The sequence below is a fragment of the Myripristis murdjan genome, chromosome 20, assembly GCF_902150065.1.
Source record: "Myripristis murdjan chromosome 20, fMyrMur1.1, whole genome shotgun sequence".
Lineage (NCBI taxonomy): Eukaryota > Metazoa > Chordata > Actinopteri > Holocentriformes > Holocentridae > Myripristis > Myripristis murdjan.
Window position 1 is genome coordinate 9187147 of NC_043999.1, and position 22805 is coordinate 9209951.

General features: G+C 39.0%; 1 protein-coding gene across 4 annotated transcripts in view; it reads right to left on the reverse strand.

Moving 5' to 3' along the window:
• ralyl (RALY RNA binding protein like) overlaps nucleotides 1–11166 on the reverse strand; it is a 93003-nt gene extending 81837 nt beyond the window's left edge. For 2 of the 4 annotated variants that reach the window (XM_030079757.1, XM_030079754.1), the window contains exon 1: nucleotides 10250–11166. The gene's annotated coding sequence lies outside the window, so the exon portion shown is untranslated. The remainder of the gene's footprint in view (nucleotides 1–10249) is intronic. The other 2 variants (XM_030079755.1, XM_030079758.1) reach the window with 2 other exon arrangements.
• Between the last annotated feature and the right edge of the window lie 11639 nt (nucleotides 11167–22805).

The window sequence follows — 22805 nt, forward strand, 5'->3', positions numbered from 1 at the left end:
ACCAATATTAGATTACTATCTACTGCTATGTGAAGACATTGGATATTGAAACTAGCTTTTAAAAAAAACATATCGTCCTTTCCCTGTATACAGCTTTCAATGGATGGGTTAATTGCTCTCTTTTGCAAAGCACTCTCACTCATTGGAGGAGATTTTTGAAAAAATTTCTGTGAAATGAACTGAAATCACAGATGATTTTTATAGGAAATGAGATTTCCTGAGTGAGAGGAACAGCGCTTTGCAGTAAATCCATCCTCCTCCACTGACGGTAGCGCTCTTTAAACACGCTTTTCAGGTAAGCGACCCTGCTGAACCGTGCAGGAGACAAATGTTTTTGTCCTACTGGAATATGCAGGCACTAGCACTGAGGACTCCTGAGGGTGTTTAATTGCACATTTGAACTGTTTTGGAGTCATTTGGAGCCACAAGGTAAGCACAACCAGGAAACAAAATGCTAAATTGTAAGTGGAATGAAACCATAAACAGATTACCATGATGAGGCAGGGAAATGTAAATTTTAATTACACTGTAAATTTTCCGTTGATAGACTGTGATAAAGTACTGCGAACTCTTTCTTTCATGTCTCAGCCTCGCTGTCATTCTCTTAACACACGCACACACACACACACACACACACACACACACACACACGCACACACACACAGACACACGCACACGCACATCCAAACACTCAAACACACCACTTACAGTGTTGTGAAAAGACGGTTAGAAAAACAAAAGAGAACGGTTGTGTTATAAATGCCAAAGTCTAACTGCCGTTGGCTGAAACAACTGCTAAAAGCAGACACACACGCGCGCACACACACACACACACACACACACACACACACACAACATCCGTTCCGTTTCCAATAAACATGACAATAAATCTAAAATATGTGTTTGCACAATGGCTGGATTAATGTATATGATACGTATTAGATTAAAAACAAGGGGTAGGAACTGCAAGTTGAAAATTAGCCACTGGCCCATTGATAGAACTGCTGATTAATGTTTGTTGCCTTTATAAATAAATAAATGAAATGAACAGAGGTGATGGCTGTAACAACCGCTGGTAACACGGAGAAAACACAGCTATGAGCTCCTTGATTTCCTCTAATGTCAAAACCTGGAGGAAAAATCAATATGAAGAATGAAGTCTTATTTACACACGTCACCTGATAGACTGTGGCTCACTGCAAGATGTCAACAAGCTATTAATGTTTCAGGAGAAGATTGCTTTTTGAGGCTAAGTGGGGAATTAAATGATGGGAAAGATATTTTTACCCACTAAACACCGCGGCAAGTAGGGATGAATTTTTGAAAGCAGATGTTTGATTTTTTTTTTCCCCTTTCAGATTTGGCTTAGAGGGCCCCTGTAGCCTGAATGTAATCAGAGAGACTTGCCATTCTTAATCTCAATCCACAAACATGCAATCCCATTCACTGAAGCATAAACACAGGCACGCATGCACGTACACACACACACACACACTTCCACACTGTCATACATGGGCTGTGCTACCTTTGCCCTGTTTTGCCTCCAGTGCTGATAAACCAAGAGCTTAGCAGGTGGAATGCTGCACTGGTGGAAAAACTCCTAATATATATATATATATATATATAAAATATTCTTGTATATACTTAAGTATACACTTGTATATGTACAACTCAAGTATATGTATGTATAACATGTAAAATGTCCTTTAACAATGAAAAGTAAAAGCAGTCATTGTGAAGAATGGTTCCTTTCACAATGTTAAATTATTAACCTGTAAGAAGTATTTTCATGTTGCAGCTCTGACTGCTCCATATACTTTTGACTGGTTTACTCTCTAATAATGCATTATATCTTATGTTTTGCATGGAAAAACTTTTTTCTGCAAAGTAAGTAGTAGCGGCAGACATCAGATGAATGCAGTGCAGTAAAAAGTACAATATTTCCATCAGTAATGTAGTGCAGTAAATGTAGCCCACTGTATTAAGACGAACAAAATATGGAATACTGTTGAAATGTGCCAGTAAGTCAAAATTGTTTTCAGTTACGGCACTTGAGTGAATGTACTTAGTTATTTTTCACCTCTGCTGATGTGATGTTATGTTTATCTATCAACCTGCTGTATATGGAATATATTACATTTATAGGGCTGCTAACACTCGCAGTATATCACTGTTAAAGCTACAACAGAGTAAAGATACTTAGTCTCTGTCACCTCTGGAATGCTGTAATTGTTGTAACGGAGTGGCATCAAATAAACGTGAGCGCCTGCAAGAGCCAAAGCTGTGCAGTTTATCCAGCATTATCCATGTGCCTCTCTCTCTGCTCGGTGAGAGAGCTGCCGCGCCACAGAGAGAGACATCATTCACATAACTCTGAATGAACAGCCCCAAATCCATCCATATGCTGTAGTCAGTTAAGGATCCTCTGTCAGGCTCAATCAAAGCTTGAATGTGGAGCAGAATAAATGTTCACCATCCTAACAGACCCTCACTCCCCCTGAGTGAACCGTTTGTTGAGAGACACATAAAAGGTTTGCTTGGTGGACATGTTTTTGCCCTCAGGGGTACACAAACTCAATAGCTAGCTAGCTAGCTAGCTAGCCGGCTCTCCATGAGTGCACCTGTGCTTTCCTTGTGGCACACACTGGAAATTGAGGTCATGATCTTCATGAGTGTGTGAGTCAAGATGCCTCTGTGTGGAAATATGTCTCTTTCACTCTCTTTCAGAGGACGTCTTCTTGGAATATCTGTATATTCCTATACACCCCTATAGATCCACACATCGACCTATAGCTCTCAACATCAATGCACATGCAGATATTTTTTAGATTAATAAGGCACAATATCAAATTATATTCTGCAATTTTTTTTTTTTTTAAATGTAGAAATAGACCCTGTCTTATTAGGCCAAATCACCAAGTGCACTGTAAAGAAATGTCTAAAGAAGTCCTTTAATTCCTGATAGAGTCTTAAAAAAATCTGCCAGTGCAATGAGATACTGTAATCCCAGTGCTAATCAACTTGTGTCCGGGATTTCCCTTAATCAAGTGTCATTTTCTTGACATTAACGGGCTGATCTGCCTTATTCTGCCTTGTTTCTACATATTTGTACTCTGTTCTCAGAAAAATTCCCCACACAAGTGAAAGTGCACTGGAAAACAACTGGGATTATCTCATCCCACTGGACACTTCTTCCACTTCTTTGAGGAAAAACAAGATTTTGAGATTGGATGCGAGACTAAATTACTTGTTAAGATCTAAAGTTGTTGCAGTAAATTAAAGCAGAAATGAAAGTATAGCATTCTACACACTAACTTCTTTGCGTAATGGTGTTTTCTCAGGTGCTAAAGGTGTGTTTTTTCAAGGTGGTTTGCGCTGTGGTGCTTGCCTTTGTCATGTACGCAAAATGCACACACAAGCCTGGAAAGCAGGAACATTTAGCTGATGATCTGCGCGGCCTCTGCAAGTTAAAAGCGAGACTAAATGACTTGTCAAGACCCAGTAAATTCTCCCGGTTTGCCCAAATGGAAGGGTAACATACGGTACGGTGACACCTCTAATTACAGGAAGTGATGACACAAAACTGTACAGCGACATACAAACTGTCCCCTTAACAGCAGTGAGGAAGCGTCCCGTCCAAAGACAGCTGGACTCAAATTTTGATCCCTCCCTCTTTTGTCCTTTGCTGTAAACCATCACAGATCAGCTGGGCTGGTAAACGTGAGCATGCGGTCATCACCTTCATATTTACTGAATATTATGGTTAATTTTTTTTTCACTCACTAAAGTTTGATGCCAGCTACTGCGTTTAAAAAACTGCCTGATGCTGCTGTAATTGAAACAGCACTGCCGTGGCTGTGTCTTTGCCCCCCTTGCCCTTCTGTTGGTATTGTGGTTCTGAGTGTGTCAATACATCCACAACTGGTCACGAACAGGTGAGCCACAGCTGAGGCCAGCAGGGCGACAGCAGAAACAGCTGATCCCTGCAGAACCGGCTTGGAGCTGACCCAGATGAGGACGCTCCACTGTAATCGGGTCCCAGAGGTAATCTGGGGAGGACATTATCTGCTTCACTGCTTCTCTGCAGCATCTGGAGGGCTACGCCACCTGCTCCGGAGGGCCACAGCCCGCTCCTCTGCCTCTTTTTTCACCCTTTTTTTTTTTTTTTTAGTTTGTTTGTTTACCTTTCTCTCTTGGATTCACTCAACATCACACAGCCACTTAGGCATGTCAGATATGTGTCCGAGAAGCACGGATCAAGTCTTCGTTTTTTCGGTCTGAACTGAAAGCAGTTGTGTTCCGGCAGTTTCTATTTCATGTGGTTAGCAAAACTTGTTGTAGGCACAGAGGCCTAACGTACAACAGGAGTCTTGTGTCCTACTTGCCATGCTGTGAACTACTTCTCTAATAACAACAAATCAAGTTACCCCGACTGCAAACCTGGACACAAATTGCCCCAATTAAATGGTAGATTACCATGCACAGTGTTACACCCATTGTGTTTACATGCACATGTTGTTTCTCAGCAGTCAGCTACTCCATCTTAACAAGTCCGTTAGTCTCAAACTGAGTCCTAAAATCTTATTTTCTCAATAAATAAATAAATAATCTGTCCGTGGAATGAGATAATCCCACTTGTTTCCAGTGGTAAAGGGCTTGTTTCCGGTATTTTCCTGAACCAAGTCTCATTTTCTTGCTTCACGTCAGCTGATCTGATTTACTCTGCCCTGTTGCAACATGTTTTTATTTGTTTCCAGAATCTAGTGAAACTAGATTGGAAAAGAGTGGGATTGTCTCAGCTGACAGAGATTTTTTTTTTTTTAAAGGGTTTAACACTGAAGATAAGACTAAATGACTTGTTAAGATTTTTTTTTTTTTTTTTTTTTTGCAGCACACGTTTAATTGCAAATAACAAAATGACTATTTAATCTGTGTACAAATTGCTGATCAACTTGCCCTCTTACATTGTATTGATAATTAATATTTCTCGATTATGTTTATTAGTGCACGTCTGTGAGGAATACAACAGTAAAATCAAAGATTTTGTGAAATCTCTCCACACCCTGGAGACTATAAGACCATTTCCATGGCACTTAAGTGAGACGGGCACAGCTAGTATTCTGAATACTGAATGACAAGTGAGTAAGTTCACTCACAACAATTAAACTTAATGAGGATAAAAATGTCAGCGAGACATCTCATTATATTCTCCATAGAAGAATGACCATAGCACAAATCGCACAAATCCATTTCGAGGATCCATGCGAGTTCATCTGAGCCTGGGAAAGTAAAGTAAAACATGAACGCTGCAAAAGTCTACATCTTATTAAAATCTGATTTGTTTGCTTTCCAAACAATCTGCCAGTGAGATGAGATAATCCCACTTGTTCCAACTTGTATCAACTTGCTTCCAGGATTGTCTGGAGGTGTCAAGTGTCATTTTCTTGACACTATTGGTCATATCTGCCTTATTCTGTCTTGTTTCTACATATTTATCCTTGTTGCCAGAAAAAGTCCACAAACAGGTGAAAGTGCACTGGAAAACAACCGGGATTATCTCATCCCACTGTCAGATTTTTCACCTGTTTAAGGAAAATCAAGATTTTTTTCTAAAGCAGAAATTAAAGTGTTGCCTCTGTGAAATGGCATTTTATCAGGTGCTAATGATGTGTTTTCTAAAGTTATTATGGGCTGTGGAGCTTGTCATTGCTATTTACACAAACTGCACACACAAGTCTGGAAAGCAGGAATATTTGACTGAATTGCACTGCCACTGCAAGTCAAAAACAAGTGTAAATGACTTGTCAGGAACTAGTAAATTCTCCCAATTTGCCCAAATGGAAGGGTAACACATGATTTGTGTGCAGGTGTATATATGTATTACTTGCATGATGCTTCGTCCAACAACAGGAGTGCATTGGGCCAAGACATGTCTACTGCATTCCTATTACTCTGTACAAATTGAGATTGCAGAATTGCCATTATATTTGGGTGAAACAGACGAGGTTAGAAACTGGAATCATCTTAATGCCTGGGGGCAAAACTAATGAAGATGCTCTACAGACAGATCTGAAAAAGATGTATTAGTATGTGAAAAAAAGACCAAAAAAAGTTAAGTATAATGACAAAGCTTGCCCACTCCTAGTGAGACAAGCCATTCTCTAAAATCTCAGTTTAATCTTGGGGGAGATGTTGCTGAAAATTGGTTCCATGAGGTGAATGTTGATATTATACTGTCTAACAAAACAGTGTAGACAGCCCAGGGATAATAGCACTGTATCCATAAGCACTGTGAAAACCAATCTTGAAAGTTTTGATCCCATATAATGCCGTTCTTTGTCATTTTAATGGCGAGTCTGATTAGAAATTTGAAGAGGACACGTAACTTGCTGGCGATAAGTCTAAGCAGACGAAATACTGAACCAGTGTCCAGCCTACATGCTTCCATCAGGGAGTTGATCACGTTGAATTTGGTCTATAATTATATAATTATTGATATACAGTGTGATACAGTGATAAACCTGGACAATTTGTTGATGAAAGAATTATATCCCAAAGTCAACATGAGAGATGGACTGAGATAGAAAACGTCCCACAGTTTATGAATTTATGTGCCATATTCCTCTGTGGATTTGTTGGTTTAAAATATGAGGTATATGCAAGTAATTAGTGGTTAAATTGTATTTTTTTTTATTATTATTCACAGTGAACTGACAGTGCTTTCAATGACTCTCTCTCTCTCTCTGTCTCTGGTGTTTGCACTCTTTCTCTCTCGAGTTTAATCAAAAGGTAAAAACATAAAATAAAGAATAATCATCTACTACTTTGAAAAAAAAAAAAGGCTGGTTGCTTTCTAGCTTTTCTTCATATCTGAATGTCCCTGCAACTCAAAAGAAGACTTAATTGTTACCGATGAAATGCTCACATGTTAATGAAATATGATTTTGTCAAAACTGTGATTTAATCTGAATTTCTGAAAACACAGCGTGGGTCTCAACACTGTCAGCGTTCAGGGCTCATTTAAGTGATGCACTATAACTCAAATGGTTCCCATAATAGACACTGGAAAGTCATTCAGCCTGACCCTATTCTTCAGATATGGGTTTAATTGCCCAGAATATGAAGTGTGAGATCCGCTCACTTATCAAATTAACAGCTCAGAAAAGGACAGTAAAGTACTTAACGCTCATTTAAGTAGAATGGGTCATGCCAAAGGTAAGCTGTTTATCTGCTAAAAGGGAGAGAAGGAAGAGAATGCTTCATTGAGAAAGTAAAAAGTACATGCCTTTCTTTTCTTTTGTATTCCACGTTATAAAGATAGGAGTAATATATGAGCGAGGAATTAACAAGGTCCATCGGTTACATTTTAAACCTCTGTGTAGAGATATAATCCCTCCTTCTATTTTTATGAGCCACCCTATGAAGTCCATACATTGTGTTCATGTTAAGGTGCAAAATGTCACAACAATGGCTGTTTTACAGTGATTCATTAAAAAAAAAAAAAAAAAAAAAAAGTATATTATCATTCAGCTACAGTGTCGAATGGATATATCAGGAAGGAAAACCTCTACTGGATCTGGTAATGTTATACAATAAATGCTTCAAGTTCATGTTATGTAATTTTAAGTCAAAAACCATGCGAGATTGTAACTTTTTAACCGACTGAGCAAAATATAAACCCTGAACCCTTGTATACACCTCGCCTGCCAGTAAAAAGTGTCGTTTTAGCCTTAATCTTCGCCCTCCTGCTCTCAATAACCTTTTATCATCTATCGTTTGCATTATATCTACACTGAATGTCCAACACATTAGAGGCATCTTCTTGATATTAAGTTGCAGCAAACTTGGCACAGTCCAAAGCTCCATTGCCTCAAAGGTTAAAACACTTTTACTCATCTGCTTCTCTTTACCTGCAGCCCCTCCTATGTAATTGGCATGCATTTGAAAAGGAAAATCAACATGTAATGATAGCTTTTAACCTGGATTTGCTCTGTCCAGGTTAGAGATTGTGCCCCTATTATTTTGTAAATCCAGTCTATGTATACTGACATTGAGACTAAATAAGTCGGACTGCGGGTCAGAAGGACGACTGAATTAATATTTAAGAATCTTGTTTGTTGTTGCGTGTTATACCATGTGTCACTGGCTCTGCTATTCTGAATTAATACATGTCATAGTAATTGTGCAACATGTGTAAGAGAGGACTCACTACACAGCATATTAATTCTGTTTCCATATGTCTAACCCTTTCATGCTGAGAAGCCTATATGTATGATTTTAATGTGGTAGATACAAATTCCAATTAAACCTCCCTTGCATATATGCGCTCTCTCTCTCTCTCTCTCTCTCTCTCACACACACACACACACACACACAGACCTGCTCAACAGTTAAGCACATGCTCAGTGTATACAACTTCCTCTTTCGTGATGTTTTATTCATGGGAGCAGAGGTATCTCCACACATGAGCTATCATATTTCTCAGTAAGTCTCCTGTGCAGGTCTGGCTAGGCCCAGATAACAGGAAACCTGCCTGGAGGGGAGACACAACACCGCAGGACGTAATACAAGCTATCATAATGCTCAGCAGGAGAGATGTCCAGGAGCTCATATCGGCATGGCAGAAACACCTCTCAACACATTACAGACACAACAGTGACAAATTCACACCAATACACCTATTTGAACCTGGGTGTTTTATGACGACTCTATTAGTAAGAGACCTGCAGTGTATCCATACACTTAATGTGCAAAACATTAGAGACACCTTCTTGATATTCAGTCGCAAGCGTTTCATTGTCTCAAGGCTCAAAACTCCTTCTTTAACTTGTCTGCTCCTCTTTATCTAAATCCCCTCCGTTGTGATTGACACAGATTTAATAAGGGGAATCAATAAAGTCTTTTACCTGGATTCACCTCGTCTGTTCACTTAATGAAAAGATAGTGTCCCTAAAATTTTGAGGATTCAGTCCATATCAGTATTCTGCTCAACAGTTTAGATGATTATGCTTGCACTTATAATAATCCTGTCATAGCATCTCATGAAATAATAGTATGAATGATGACTTAATGGTTCAGTCTCCTTCTTCATCTATCTATCTATCTATCTATCTATCTATCTATCTATCTATCTATCTATCTATCTATCTATCTATCTATCTACAGCATTACAGGCTTGTGGTCTAATCTTTAGAACAGGATCAGTTCAAGAGTTATAATTTTGAATGACTGGAAAAAGAAAAGCGAGCTTTATGAACGTGATTTTAGTAGAGTTACTACCTGCCTTCTTGGCTACAGTCTCATTTAAGGCTAAATGTGGGACTGTTCCCTGAAAACATTGAAATGGACACAGCAGTTTCGTCCTGGCTTAGAAGACCTGCAGCTAGCTGTCAAAACTAACAAGGCACAGGAAATATTTAGATAGCAGTACAAACACAGGTGATGCAGTTAGAAACCACGCTCCTCCCTGGGATGAACTAATATCCATTTACCAGCCTTGGCATCTCCTACAGCACATCAATAATCTGAAGTTAAACCTGCCTCTTGAAGGATTAATTTACTGTAAGCCCTCTTTTAGTGCTGGCAGTGGCTCTATTCATTTTCTGCGAAATCAGATTTGGCAAATCCAACAGTATTTGTGAATCTAGGCCTATGAAAGCCGATTTGAGTTTGTCCAGCAAAAGGAGGGCACTTAAGTGTCGCACAAGACTTAGCTAAAGAAAGCCTGCAAAGTGGGTATTCATATTATTTTCCAAGCCATGGACTTGGTATTGAATCGCATCCGAGGTCATTGTTATTTCGCTCCCTGCACGCTGTCTATAGTGATCAATGGAGCTGGGATACAGTCTAAAAATCATTCGAGTCGTTCTTCCATATTCTCCCAAGGGACCGTAAAGTAGCTACTTACATTTGCTCCTCAGTTGTGTGTAGCTTCTTGAAGATTGTTGGTAAGGAGGAACTCAAAACAAAGAAAAGGCTGTGGTCAAACGACCTGCGTGTGGTTTTAAACCCCTTTTGAATTGTTGATCACCGTCAGATAGTTTTATAAAGCATTATAGGCAAACAGATCCCATCAGATAACCTTCAGATAACATTGGTGAAGAATGCCTTTTTTTTTTTTTTCTAGTAAACAATTTGGCCAACCTCACAAAAGAACAAGTCAGCCACAGGTGCATATTTCTGTCACCTTATTCTTTATTGTAAACACAAAGGTACTTAGAAACGTGTCACTCATCCACTCTTATTATACCTGCAAAAGGAGAATGTCTGTTCATCCTCGGCGATACAGAAAACAAAAACGCATTGAACTCCCCCAAGAATCAAAACTCCCCTTGTCCACCCAGCATCATCTATTCAAAAAAATGATACATCCAAAAATATTTGACACTGCTATCAGCAAAAGTATAATGAAATCGAAAAAAAAAAGGAAGAGAAACACAAAAACAACAAACCTGTGAGCTCAGCTGCAAGAAAAGTACCACGTTAAAACGTCATCGGGTTTAAAAATGACTCCTTCATAAAGAAAAGAGGAACAAAGTAAAAGCAAAGGTTTGATCGGTGGGATTCCCCGAGACATCAAAATCACAAAACTCGAAGGCTACAAACAACACTGCAAAATGCAAACCAAAGCACAGCAACAGCAAAAGTCGACAGAAACAAAAAATAAAAATGTTTCAAAACCACCAATAAATGTTTGAAAAATCTCAATACTGACAAAACCTGCTTGGTTTCGACCCCCGAAACAAAACTGCAAGCAAGTAAAGGCTTTCTCCAAGCCCAATAACGCACCCGTTTACCCTCTTGGCACCCTCGATCAGAATAACTGCATGCTAAAAACTTGAAGCCTGGATGTGAAAAACGCTCAAAACCACCATGTCAATGCTCATTTCAAACACCAGCAAAAGGAGGAAAAACAAAAAAGGGGTAATTAAAAAGACAAAAAAATGCTTACAAAAAAGCCATTGGAAATGTACTCACCGAGCGGGAGTAAAATGTTGCAATAAAAATGTGATATGGCTCAAAATACAGTATGGCGGTGCAAGCCGAAATGCTGTGCCTTTTTCTCTAGATCTCAGCCTCCAGTTCTGTCATGTGACTGATTCAGCCCGACTTCCAGCAATGAGAGACCAGTGTTGAACAGCTGATGCCGAATGCTCTCCTAACGGCTTGGCTCTCTCCAAAAGTAAAAAGAGGTAGTCCTTATCATCCTACAGTTATACTGAGCTGGTTGTGCGTTTTTCCTCTCGATTTTTTTTTTCTTTTTTTAAAGATGCAGAGCTCGCTCGGTGTCAGCACCAACGCAACATCCAGGCAGCTTTGGAGAATTTTTTATTTATTGCAAGCAAGGGCCCTAGCACACTGCATGTGTCTATTTTTTGGGGGGATAAATGAAGGGATGTGACGCTTATTTGCAACTGTACTGCACGTTTAGGACTTGCAGTGCTTTTGTAAACAGCGCTGTCATACTTTTAACGCCCGTGTTGCTGTCCACGGTGCTGAAACTGTATACCGTTTAATCTTGCGTTTGCCTGCACTCTCTTTCAGCACCACGGACAGAGAGACGTTTCATTTCCATCACATGCATGCACAATCCCACGAACCTGCAGTGTTTTCAGCGCATGTTACAACAACGTGCACCACTCTTCGCACAGTAATTCAAGTCTATGCAGCAAAGTATCAAAAACGGCTCTCATTTGTTGAGTAAATACACCAGAGCAATGCTTGTTACTGCTGATTGAGCCAGACAGCAAAGATATAATGTGTTATTGATGTATTAGTGTCTCCCCACAAATGTCAGACAGAATTCAGTACAAGTTCATGCAACACACAGTGCTGGAGACAACTGTCATCATTCATTCATCATAACCCTGGTTGGTACACTGTTTCCACCTTAAGCACTGTCTAATTTAATTTACATTCCTCATCACATCTAAGACACAGGAGGCACAATGCAAAACATTTCATGATCTCCCAAGAAGAGCTTGCCTAAGAACATTGATCCAGCTTTCCTTGAGGCTAAATCTTGCATCTCTTGGTTGGGTCTGTTTACCTGTCCTTTCATTTGGCCATTAGAGCCTGTGCGGTCGATTTGCCTAAATGCCTAAATACTGTGTTGGTGTGTTCGGTCTCATTCAGTGTGATTTGTCGGTCGTGCTAAAGAGCAGTGTGTCATAGCATGTTGGTCAGTCTGACTATAGTGAAGCTGACGGTCAGCTTGTTGCCGTGCAGGACATGTCAGACTGTAATTATCTATGCCTGGGGGTGTTCATGACCTAACTCACTGTCAATGAGGTGACTCAGAAATCTGCAGTGGTCTGACTTTATAACACATGGATACTGAACAGATAGGTGCCAAAGCGTGGGCACAGCTGAACTGACCAAAAAAAAAAAAAAAAAAAAAATATTTAAAAAGTTCACATAAACAGAATGACGCCCTCAAAATGGAGCTGGTATATTTCCTTGTAATCCATTACCACTCTCTACAGGATACTATGAGTAATGCTTGACCTCATTATTGGCAAAACAGTAGTTTGGCTGGAAATCCAACTAACCTTCCTCTCAGTTTAGTACTGCACTTTTTAACTTTTTTATGCATGCTGTGAATGATTTACAGACATGCAAAACATTTACGCCTCATTTGACATGATTTATGCATATGTGACCATAAATAGATGAGAAGATGTCATGTTTACTGCGATGGACACCTCAGTTTCAGGTGTGTGCTGTTTTACCAGCCATGCTGGTGCATCATAAATGAACCGGCAAGGTTAAAAGTATGCCCTGTATGAATATCAGAAACAAGAAATATCAATCATATCAATGTTTTGACATGGTGAGGCCCTTCCTATATCACCAGAAGCCCCAACACAGCCAAAGAAATAACAAATATATGCATTTCTGTTGAATTTCCAAGTAAGACTTGATTGCAAATTTACTAACTTGAATCTAAGTGTTTTTGCCATTGGCGCTTTCAAAGATTAACTATGCTATGAAAGTAAACAGAAACATAATTCACTGGTTAGTATGAGCCCCCCATTAGTGTAACATTGTGCAAAGACCGCTGAGTAGCCTGCTCATTGCCTTTGGCCAAAAACAGCCAATCAGAGGCAGGCCTCAAAACATTAGGGCTTTTGGGCCTTTCTACACATCCAAACTGTTTCCTCCTGAGCTACATTAATCAATATGCATCAGTACATTATTTATAGACTGATTTTTTGGGATTCAGTGTGTATCAGGCTGCAAAGTAAAAATCAACTATCATTCATCTGCATCTATATGTTATCCAAATGTCTGTCATCCACCCAACATTTGCAGTGGAAATGTGTTACAGATAGTCGCCACACATATTCTGTCAAATGTGATGAACGTGCCATGGTTTTGCCATATGATGCTCATTCCCTTCCCAGCTAAGATCCAGTTCAACATTTGGCAGAAGAGTGTGAGCTCCTGTGGTGAAAAAAAAGAAAAGAAAAAAAAAGAAAAGAAAAAAAAAATGGACTGAATTAATTCCCCCATTCTCGCAATGAAGGGATTTGTATTCTTTAATTACCATTTTGTCATGGACTCTGCAGAAATTGTGCAGGATATTTTAATCAAAAATAAATGGAGTGCGCTCACATGACTGTAAAAGGATTTAATGCTCATTACCGTAAATGGGCTGCATTTACAAATCTAAAGCTTTAGGTAGCAGGATTATATCAAATAATTCAAAATTAAAAAAATACTTGAAGGTTTGCCACTCCTTGCTCACCATTGAGATGGGCTTAGGAAAATCAGTGGAAAAGGTTTTTTTTTTTTTTTTTCCAACCAGTGTGCACATTTTATTGTGTGTGACGTGTGTATGCTGTGTAAATATTACCCTATATGTGATTCCTTGTGGTATGTCTGATTGATATATAGATATTTTACTGATATATATGAGACTGGATATTGCCTGGGATGTTAGGTATCTTAATATTATGAATATGGTAGTAGTTTTGTGGAACCCTAAGAATCCAGAGGTGTCATGGCAGGATATACATGCATGTATATATATATTTTTTATTCTTGAAATAATCCACATATGATCATATTCGATCAAATCTTGGGGTTTGTGAAAATGTGCTATATTTGGGATTTGGGATTCTTGACTTTTTTCTTACAGGAACATACTGTGCTCATATGCATCAAATTTTATGATACATGTGAATTCTTGTATTTGACCATGACTTCATTTACTATATGAGGCTATGCGGGTTCAATATTTTTGACATATGAACATGAATATGAGCCTATCAGTAGCATATTAGCACTTTTTAAATACAAATAAATATATGGTGGAATACTGACAAACATTCTGACGTGCCAAGCATATAGTGAAGAGATATGATCATATATGGCAAAAAACCCCTAAATCTTCATATCTTGGACTACATATTATATCAGTGTCAAACTGGTCCCATACTGGACTGGGATGAAACATGAACATAAAATGTTTGATTCTTGTGATCAGAGAGAATCTGCTGTGGATATTATCATATTTGAGTAGTGTCAAGGGATATTTGGGCAAAAATATCTCTGTATTCTTGGGGGGGGTTGTGCAGTTGTGATTTTAAAAGCTGCATTACAGTATACGGAGGTAATTTTCTGCTCTAGGCTGTTTTTAGCTGCTCCATTGTTTGCCTCTACCTGCTTGGTCATGCTTGGTTATATTCACATTACTGCTGATTATGTGTAATAATCATAAGAAAGCATCAATAATCACCCTTGCAATAATCATAATATCGATACTATGGTATTACGTCAAAGATGATATTTTGTCCCTATTGTTTGTACTGGTCTTGCAGAACTGCATCATTTGCAGACACTGAGTGCACGTACGTCCCATGTAAATGTGATGGTTAGGTGCCTTCATTTTTATTCCAGCTCCTTTAGCCTCGCCGATGGCTGCACTCTCACCAGGCACAAGCTGACTGACCTCCTGCTTCTCCACACGGCAGCGAGGTGGGAGCATGAGAGAGGCAGGCTCACAGGCTCCAACAGCAGTCAACCTGTGTAGAGAATCCTAATTTCTGACTGGGAACGACTCGTGGGTATGTATACAGAAAACCCTCGGCTCACACTGCCATCGAGGTGGCCCACAAAAAAATAAAAAAGAAAAGACAATGGAAAAAAAAAATGTCTTCTACGGTGTATTTCAGTTCACTAGGAGATAAGCAGCTTCACAATTTACAAGTAAATGACAATTAGCATCCATGCATGTATGTTTTTGCCATTTTACAGACAACATATGCAATATTTCACAATCAGTAATATGGCATCCTCTTCTGGCAGTGTTTGACACTGTTTACCATCAGTGTAGATTTGGCAAAAAATCTGTTGCATTACTTTCTGACACAAGACAGGAGGAGGGCGCTATTCTTCCCTCTGTACGATGATACATGGTGAAACAAGCAAAAAGCTGATAGAGAAGTCACTTCCAACATGTTTGTCCTCTTCAGTAAAGCTCAAGTGCCAAAGATCCTTTGTAAAAGCCCTGTCAAGATAAACATTAATCAATATTAAACATTTACATGTGAAATATACATGACAGATCATCAGATAATATCCTCCAGTTCTAACAAACCGGTTTGATATTAGACTCTTTACTGAAGCAGGTAAATGTATAAAAAGTACATTTTGCTTAGTGTATGCCAATTTGATAGGTAAATTAAACTGTATATTTCTGAGAAGAGATAATATATGACCTCTAAATGTCAGCTTTATCATTTTAATGTAACGTAGAATTGTCCCTCCCTTCCCTATACTATAATCCTCAATGTAAAAAAAAAAAAAAAAAAAAAAAAATCCTGTGGGATTTGTATTAATCAGCATGATAGGATATTATCACTATCAAATCGCACTTAAAGGGCTTTGCTCTATTTACCTGACTTTGGGAAAAGATTATGGATCATGAATTAAGAGCTTATGTTTCTTATCTTCACACTGTAAAATGATATTTCTGTCTCAATTTGCAACTTTGATGACAGCGTCCTCTGATGTGCCATAAAAGTCAAAAAGGAAAAGTCTAACATCTGCCTGATATTTTTGGTTTTAGCCTGTGTTTCATATTTTAAAAAGTCAGCCGTAAAAAGTTGACAAAGGATTTGTGGTGCATGATTAAGAAAGTTTTCAAATGTTAATCCATCCATTTATTTACATGCACCTCATGTACAGCAGCTCATTATGACCTATTGTAACATTTTAAAACGAAGCAACCTCTAGTAAAGAACAACACTGTGGCGAAATATTAAGGGAACAAAACGTCTGCTTGCTTTTTCACTCAGCCGACCTGATTTCAAATCCAAGCTAGAACAGGTTGTTTTCTTCAGGTGGCTAACATTAGCTAGCCAATGTAACATCAGCAAACATTTCATAACTCTTTTCCTAAGCTTAACCATTACGATAAACCTTTCCCTAACCATAACAACAACCTTTTCCTAACCATAACCCAGGCCAACTCTCTAGCTAGTGGGCTGACAGTCACATGCACTGCTGATTTAGGAAACACCTGTTGGTTGTATTAGAGAGCTGAGGCAAACAACCTGTGTGGTCGAATGGGTTGGAGGACTTGTTGCTCAGTTAGTTTGCTCAGTCAATTAGTTTTTAGTTCATTTGCATGTGTGTATTCTCGTAACCTTTCAAGACCCAGGCATGAAAGCAATCCTGCAGTGCACAGTGGGAGCAAAATGGAGTCGACTCATTTGACCTGAAGGGGCCGCTTTATGCACGATCAGTTTTGGAAAGTTTAAAAATCCATAACTCCTACATGAATGTATTTATAATCCTTGTTGCAGATAGAGTGCACAATTAGATGTGCTCCGCAAATAGATTTCCCCATTTCAGCGTCGGGCCTGTTCAAGCCAAACCTTATAAATGGCACTGTGAGTGGGACTGACACACATCCAATAAAAGTTATGAACTGGATCATTGCATTGAATCCAGGAAAAATGATCATGGCAGCAAAGGTATTTTTGGTGCCACAGGTATTATCTCTTTCTCTATCTGTCTCTCTCTCTCTCTCTCTCTCTCTCTCTCTCTCTCTCAGTCTGTCTATCTTGAATAATTTGGGGCCAGATGTATATTCTTAAAGGCTATAAACCATTTAAAAAGATACATCTTTTCCTCAAATGTATCCAGACATGGTTTTCAGACACTCTTCATCATAAATTACATAAATCCCAATCATCATAAAACCACGCGCATGTGCATGAGCCTAATGCCTGCTCCCAAACTGGCTATAAATACGTGGCACCACACTCATTTAACCTTATTTGGACATAAATCATCGTCATGGGTGATGATGATGATGATGATGATGATGATGATGATGATGATGATGGTGATGATCAGATTTTTTTTGCCCTTAGGCCTGCATTGGCTTCTTGTGCCACTGTAAACAGTCATTGTATCATTACACACTGATATAAATAACTGCTTGACCACACAAGCAGCTCTAATTTATGATCTAATTTGAATGTATGAATGTTACTCATATTCCTGTATCACTGTATGATATAGGTGAGAATTTGTAATGCTGTAAACCCGAGATAGAATAAAAATAATGCTTGCCAAAAAATAAAAAAAAATAAAAAAGAGTGCATATATCTATAAATATTACATGAAAACCTGTTGAGAAACACTGTGGTGTGCTGAAAAGGTTTAAACTCCAAATAGCGTTTTGTCCAAATTCCTCTTCTTTGTCACATGGATAAATCACACTCAGCCCTGCTCATTCGTAACAGTGTGTGCATGTACGATGTCCAGCTTGCACCCTCTCACTGCACGTCATTTTTACTTACTATTATGATTTTTTTTATGTGAAAAAATGATTTTCGTTCGGGAACCAGCACATGAATTGTTTTTTTTTTTTGTCAGCAGTCAACAGTAACTGTAATTCTCATGCAACCCATGTAACTCCTTTTTTGTTTGGCAATAAAAGAAGACCCAATTACAGGCTTTCTGTATTCAGTCACACTGTGCTTCGCTTCCCCTACAAGTAATGTACGTTTTGATGTGTTGTCAAAAGGGGTAAACAAAAGTATGAATTGGCAGGTCAAAGGTACAAACATACCCAGAAAGATAAGTAGCCATACAGGCGCGAAACACCTTCACTTTGCCAATTTACTGACACGGTGCTGTACTGCAATCTTACAAAGTATTTAGGCTTCCAATTAATTTTGGGGGAAGAGGAGACTTGAGGAAGACGACAGCCCCTGCATTGAATTAATTGTGCTCAGTCAGTGACACAAGGAGCTGGAAAAATAGCTCAGTATTGTTACATTCTGATGAACAAAATAATTGGCTTTGAAAAGGGAAGTAAACAGTGTCACGGTTCCATAGTAACTGCACCACAAAAAAAAAAAAAAAAGCAGAGAGGTGCCTTTGAACAGACACACACACACACACACACACACACATCTGATGTACTTACCTTGTTAACAGCAATCAGATTAATTGTCACATCTCACAGGGACATTTCCATTTAGACGTTGCCCGCTGCAGCCACCCACAGAGACCGAGCCACGGTGACCTTTTCACCAGAAAATAGCAGGACATTCAGCCACTACATATTCAGGAGCATTGTGGCACTGAGGCAGCCTTTCTCACCATACTGTGTGTTACGATAATTAGTGGACATGATTACATGACAGTTAATCTGTGTGCATGCCATGTTACCTTTCCTCTATCTGCAGTGCCCTTCCTGCGTGACATTATTCCTGATTGTGCTGCACGTTGCTCCATATGGCGCTCTGTATGGTTCAGGATGCAGGGTGGGACAGCGCAGCTCGCACAACGCACCACAATGCTCCCTTCCTAATGACGGACATCTCATTGTAGTTTTTCGCAGATGCTAAACCATTTAAGTACTTTGTCCGATCACAGGAGCATGAAATTGGTCTGACTGAGACTTGGTGGGGAATTAATTGGGTGTGGCTAAAACAAAATGAGTTTACTGGGTTTTAATGTGTTACTTAAAATCTCTTTAGCCACTGCATGTTTCCCTTTGGGCACCCTATTCGACAAGGTTCAAATAGAGTAGAGGAGTCTCAGTGCCAGAGGTTTTGTAAATTTTTACATGCTTGCTGAAATTTCGCGTCAGTCAGCAGTGTTACAGGTCGTCAACAATTCTACCCTCAAGAACACATAATCATGCCTAATTTTTATGTGCAACAATCAGTAATGTAAAAGAGAGCTACACTGCCATATCATGGGCAAATAAAGGAGAATATGTTAATAGAATTGGTCAGGTATGTCCTTCCTTTGCCTTCTCGCCCCATGTTTGAGTGTCCTTTATTAGCAAAAGAGCCGAGAGATAAGACTTGACACATTGTACAAAGTTGGGCTTATAAAATAACAAGTGTCATTATTTGTCAGTAGTGGACGTGGGAAAAATTACTCACAGTCTTCAATTTATTCTCAGGATTTACAAGGCCACTTTGAAATCTTGAGAGAATGATTTGGCATTCAGGCTCTGTCCCTGTATCTGTGCAATATCTCCTTGCAAGTTACATAAAAAAAAAAAAAAAAAAAAAAAAAAAAAAAGAATATAGAAAGTCTTTGATTTTGATGTATTAAAGACCTCTACAAAAGCATTGCCGAGTCTGATTTGCTACCTCTGTTTTCAAATCACGCCAATCCAAATTAATTCATTTTCTCATAGAACCAGTTGTATGATATCTTGAGAAAAGCGATGCACTTTCTTATTTGTACCATACCTGTGCATGATCGGCTGTATCACTGTGCTAAAAATGCAAGATAGGATTACATTTTAGCAACTAAAACAGGTTCGATTGAGATGTTTGTCATTGCTGAAGAAAACCTGTTCCTGACAAAAAATAACAAAATCACTCACAGCAGAAAACATGACTTGATAACTAAACTCGGGTTGCGAGAGTTATCTCAATGGAAAAGCACTGCCTGAACCCCACATCCTGTTAAATTTGATTTGTATAATATTAACAAAATTGGGTGGATTACTACAAATTTGATGTGAGATCAGGCTGCTGCTGAAGGAGAACCATTTAATTCATTTTTACATGCGCTGCTGGTACATTAATTGGCTATAAAGAGCTTTCAGGGTAGTATATCTTTAGGCATGAGGCAGAAAATATGAATTATCATCCCTGATATCTCTAGATATAAGAAAATCTTAATGTTAATCTATTATGCAAACTCGCTACAAGGGGGGCTATGATACTGAAATAGCCGTATTTTATGAAATCATTATTGAGAGGGGAGCCAAATATCAGCAAACAGTCTGTCATGTTGTCAATATGCCTTCAGCCCATGCCAAATCCGACATTGATTCTTGGAGGCATTTTTAATGTTAATGGGGTCTCATATCGAATATGTTGCATTTGTCTTGTTTACATGCTATGTTGACGTCATTCAGGCATTTATTCACCCACTTACCATTATTGGTTTAAGGTAAAATTTAGTTTTGGAGAGGTTTGATAATGTCAGGCACTGTTGTTGTGCAGCAATAAACAATAGAACAGGAAGCAAAATTGGGTGTAAGAGGGGAATGAGGTGGAGGGAAGCAATATCCCCAGGCTCGCCTCATGGCAAAAGGGTATCTTGTTTCAGCCAAAATGGAGGGTCTTTGGTTTCAATTTGGAGGTGAGGGGGATAGTGGAAGGACGGTTCCCAGCAGTCATGAGTCATTCACTGGCCATGGAGGCCCGTCTCAATCAGATTCTGCAAAAGCTGATAGTGGATGGCGGGCTCCCAGTGGCCAAGAGGTGTTTGGTGGCCATTAAAGTCTTCCCCAGTCAGATTCTACAGAAAAAAGGGGCAGGAGAGGAAAGTGTCTAAGTGTGTTTCCCTGCTGTGGGTCCTTAGTACTGAGCCCCCTTGTGTGGTTGTGGCTGGCTTTTTGTGGCGCGTCTGACAAGCCAGGTTTGCGACAAGCTGACAAGCTGCCAGCCTCAGCTCACCTTGCGGCCTGTCTCTCCACTTGTGTGCAGTGAGCTTATTGGTTTTAGTATGCGCTGCCTATGGCACTGCAGTGTTGCCGCCACAGGGATCATGTGCAGGATCAGGTTATACTTGACTTTATCTTAATTTCACAGCCTGTAAACCTTCAAGATGCTGTACCACAAAATATGTTGTGCACTGTGTAGTGTAACAAAATAAGGTAAATAACATAAGCTTGCTCTGGTGCATTTGACAAAAACAACAAACAAAGCAATCTCATATTCTGTGGCATTGTTTTCATCATTATTATTATTAGTTTTTTTTTTTTTTTTTTTTTTTTTTTTTTCAGGGGAGGCAACTATTGTGCAATCACTGTGCAACTACCCTAACATTATATGGTCTACTAACCTTCTTATCTTTGTTGTTTTGCAGAAATTGGAAAAGGTTTCAAACAAGTATCATTTTCTGAAGAATAGTATGGCAACTAATAATGACACATACCGAGCTGAGCAGCATTAAATATGTCTCAGATTCAGCATCACTCATAACTAACAAGACAGTTATGGCTTTCCTGTTGGTGGCGATGTCGTCCAGCTGCTTCTCCTGGTCATCCAGTTGTTTTGCACTCCAAAAACAATGACAAAATGTCTCCCAGTTGTTGAAATGCATGTTAATGATGTTAAAGCTTCGCCGTCCTGGTGCTCTAATTGGACATTTGACACTGCACAAAGAACACAACAGCTGTTCTTTTCCCCTTTTTGCCTCCTTCCCTAATTCTAGCTTATACCATAATTATAGGCTCCAATTCTGATACTCCAATATTTCACCATCCCAGTTTTCTGTTTTGTGGCTTTCTGTCTGCCTGTGTCTTTTATAAACCGTTTGCTTTTGCTGGAAAAAAAAATATCATAAGTTTTTTTAGTGACTGTTTTTGTTAGTTTTGGCTTTGAACAATGTTTGTTTGGTTTAAGGCAGCCTTGGACCTTACAATTTCAAAGTAGTGTTTGCTCAGACAAGACAAAGCCTTACAAATATTTAAAATCACATTTAAACGGCAGTCACTGTGTATTTCTTCATTTGTGTGCACAGAATGAGATGGTCAGTTAAGATTCAAATTGTTGCAATGTCTGAATTTTTTTTGCATTGGTCCATGGCTTGAAGTGGCAATCTTAGTTGTTCCATTATTTCATTCCTCATTAATTACAAGAATGCACAGTTTTATGGGTGCTGGTTGAAGGGGCTGAATGTCCCTTTAAATAATGAAGATATTCGCAGTCATGTTTACTGACACTGGCTGTTGCAGGTCTTTTAAACACCCCTGATTTTCATGGATTCAGCTCTTGTGCATTCCCTAGTCCATTACAAAAACCATTACTCTACAGGGAATACCTTAAAGTTACATTTTACTTCGATCCAACAGTTGAGCTGCCTCACTTCCCTGTAAATGCATCTAAAAGTATAGAGCAACATTAGCAGCCACAACTCTCTGCTGTCAGCATCGGCATTTCTCTCAGCTGTCAAGGTCCTAATCCACCTTCCATTCATTTTCATGGCCTTGCCTGAAATAACAGTTCTCAAGTATAAACCAAATACAGCGGTAAGGAAATCAATGGAATATTTGTGCTGCCTCAAAAGGTATCTGCTTTTATGGGCCGATTTGCTACGATTTTTAAGTTACTCATAAATATCAGGAGAGGACCATTTTGTCAAACGCCATCAGTAATTTCACAAAGGCATAATTTGGCACAAACTGTTTCTACCCCAGATTAATTCAACTGGCAGTTCAGTTCAATTCATCAGATATATCAAGATTCAAAGATCTTATTCAGGATTTTCTTTACCACTGAAACATGCACTTCCTTTCTTAA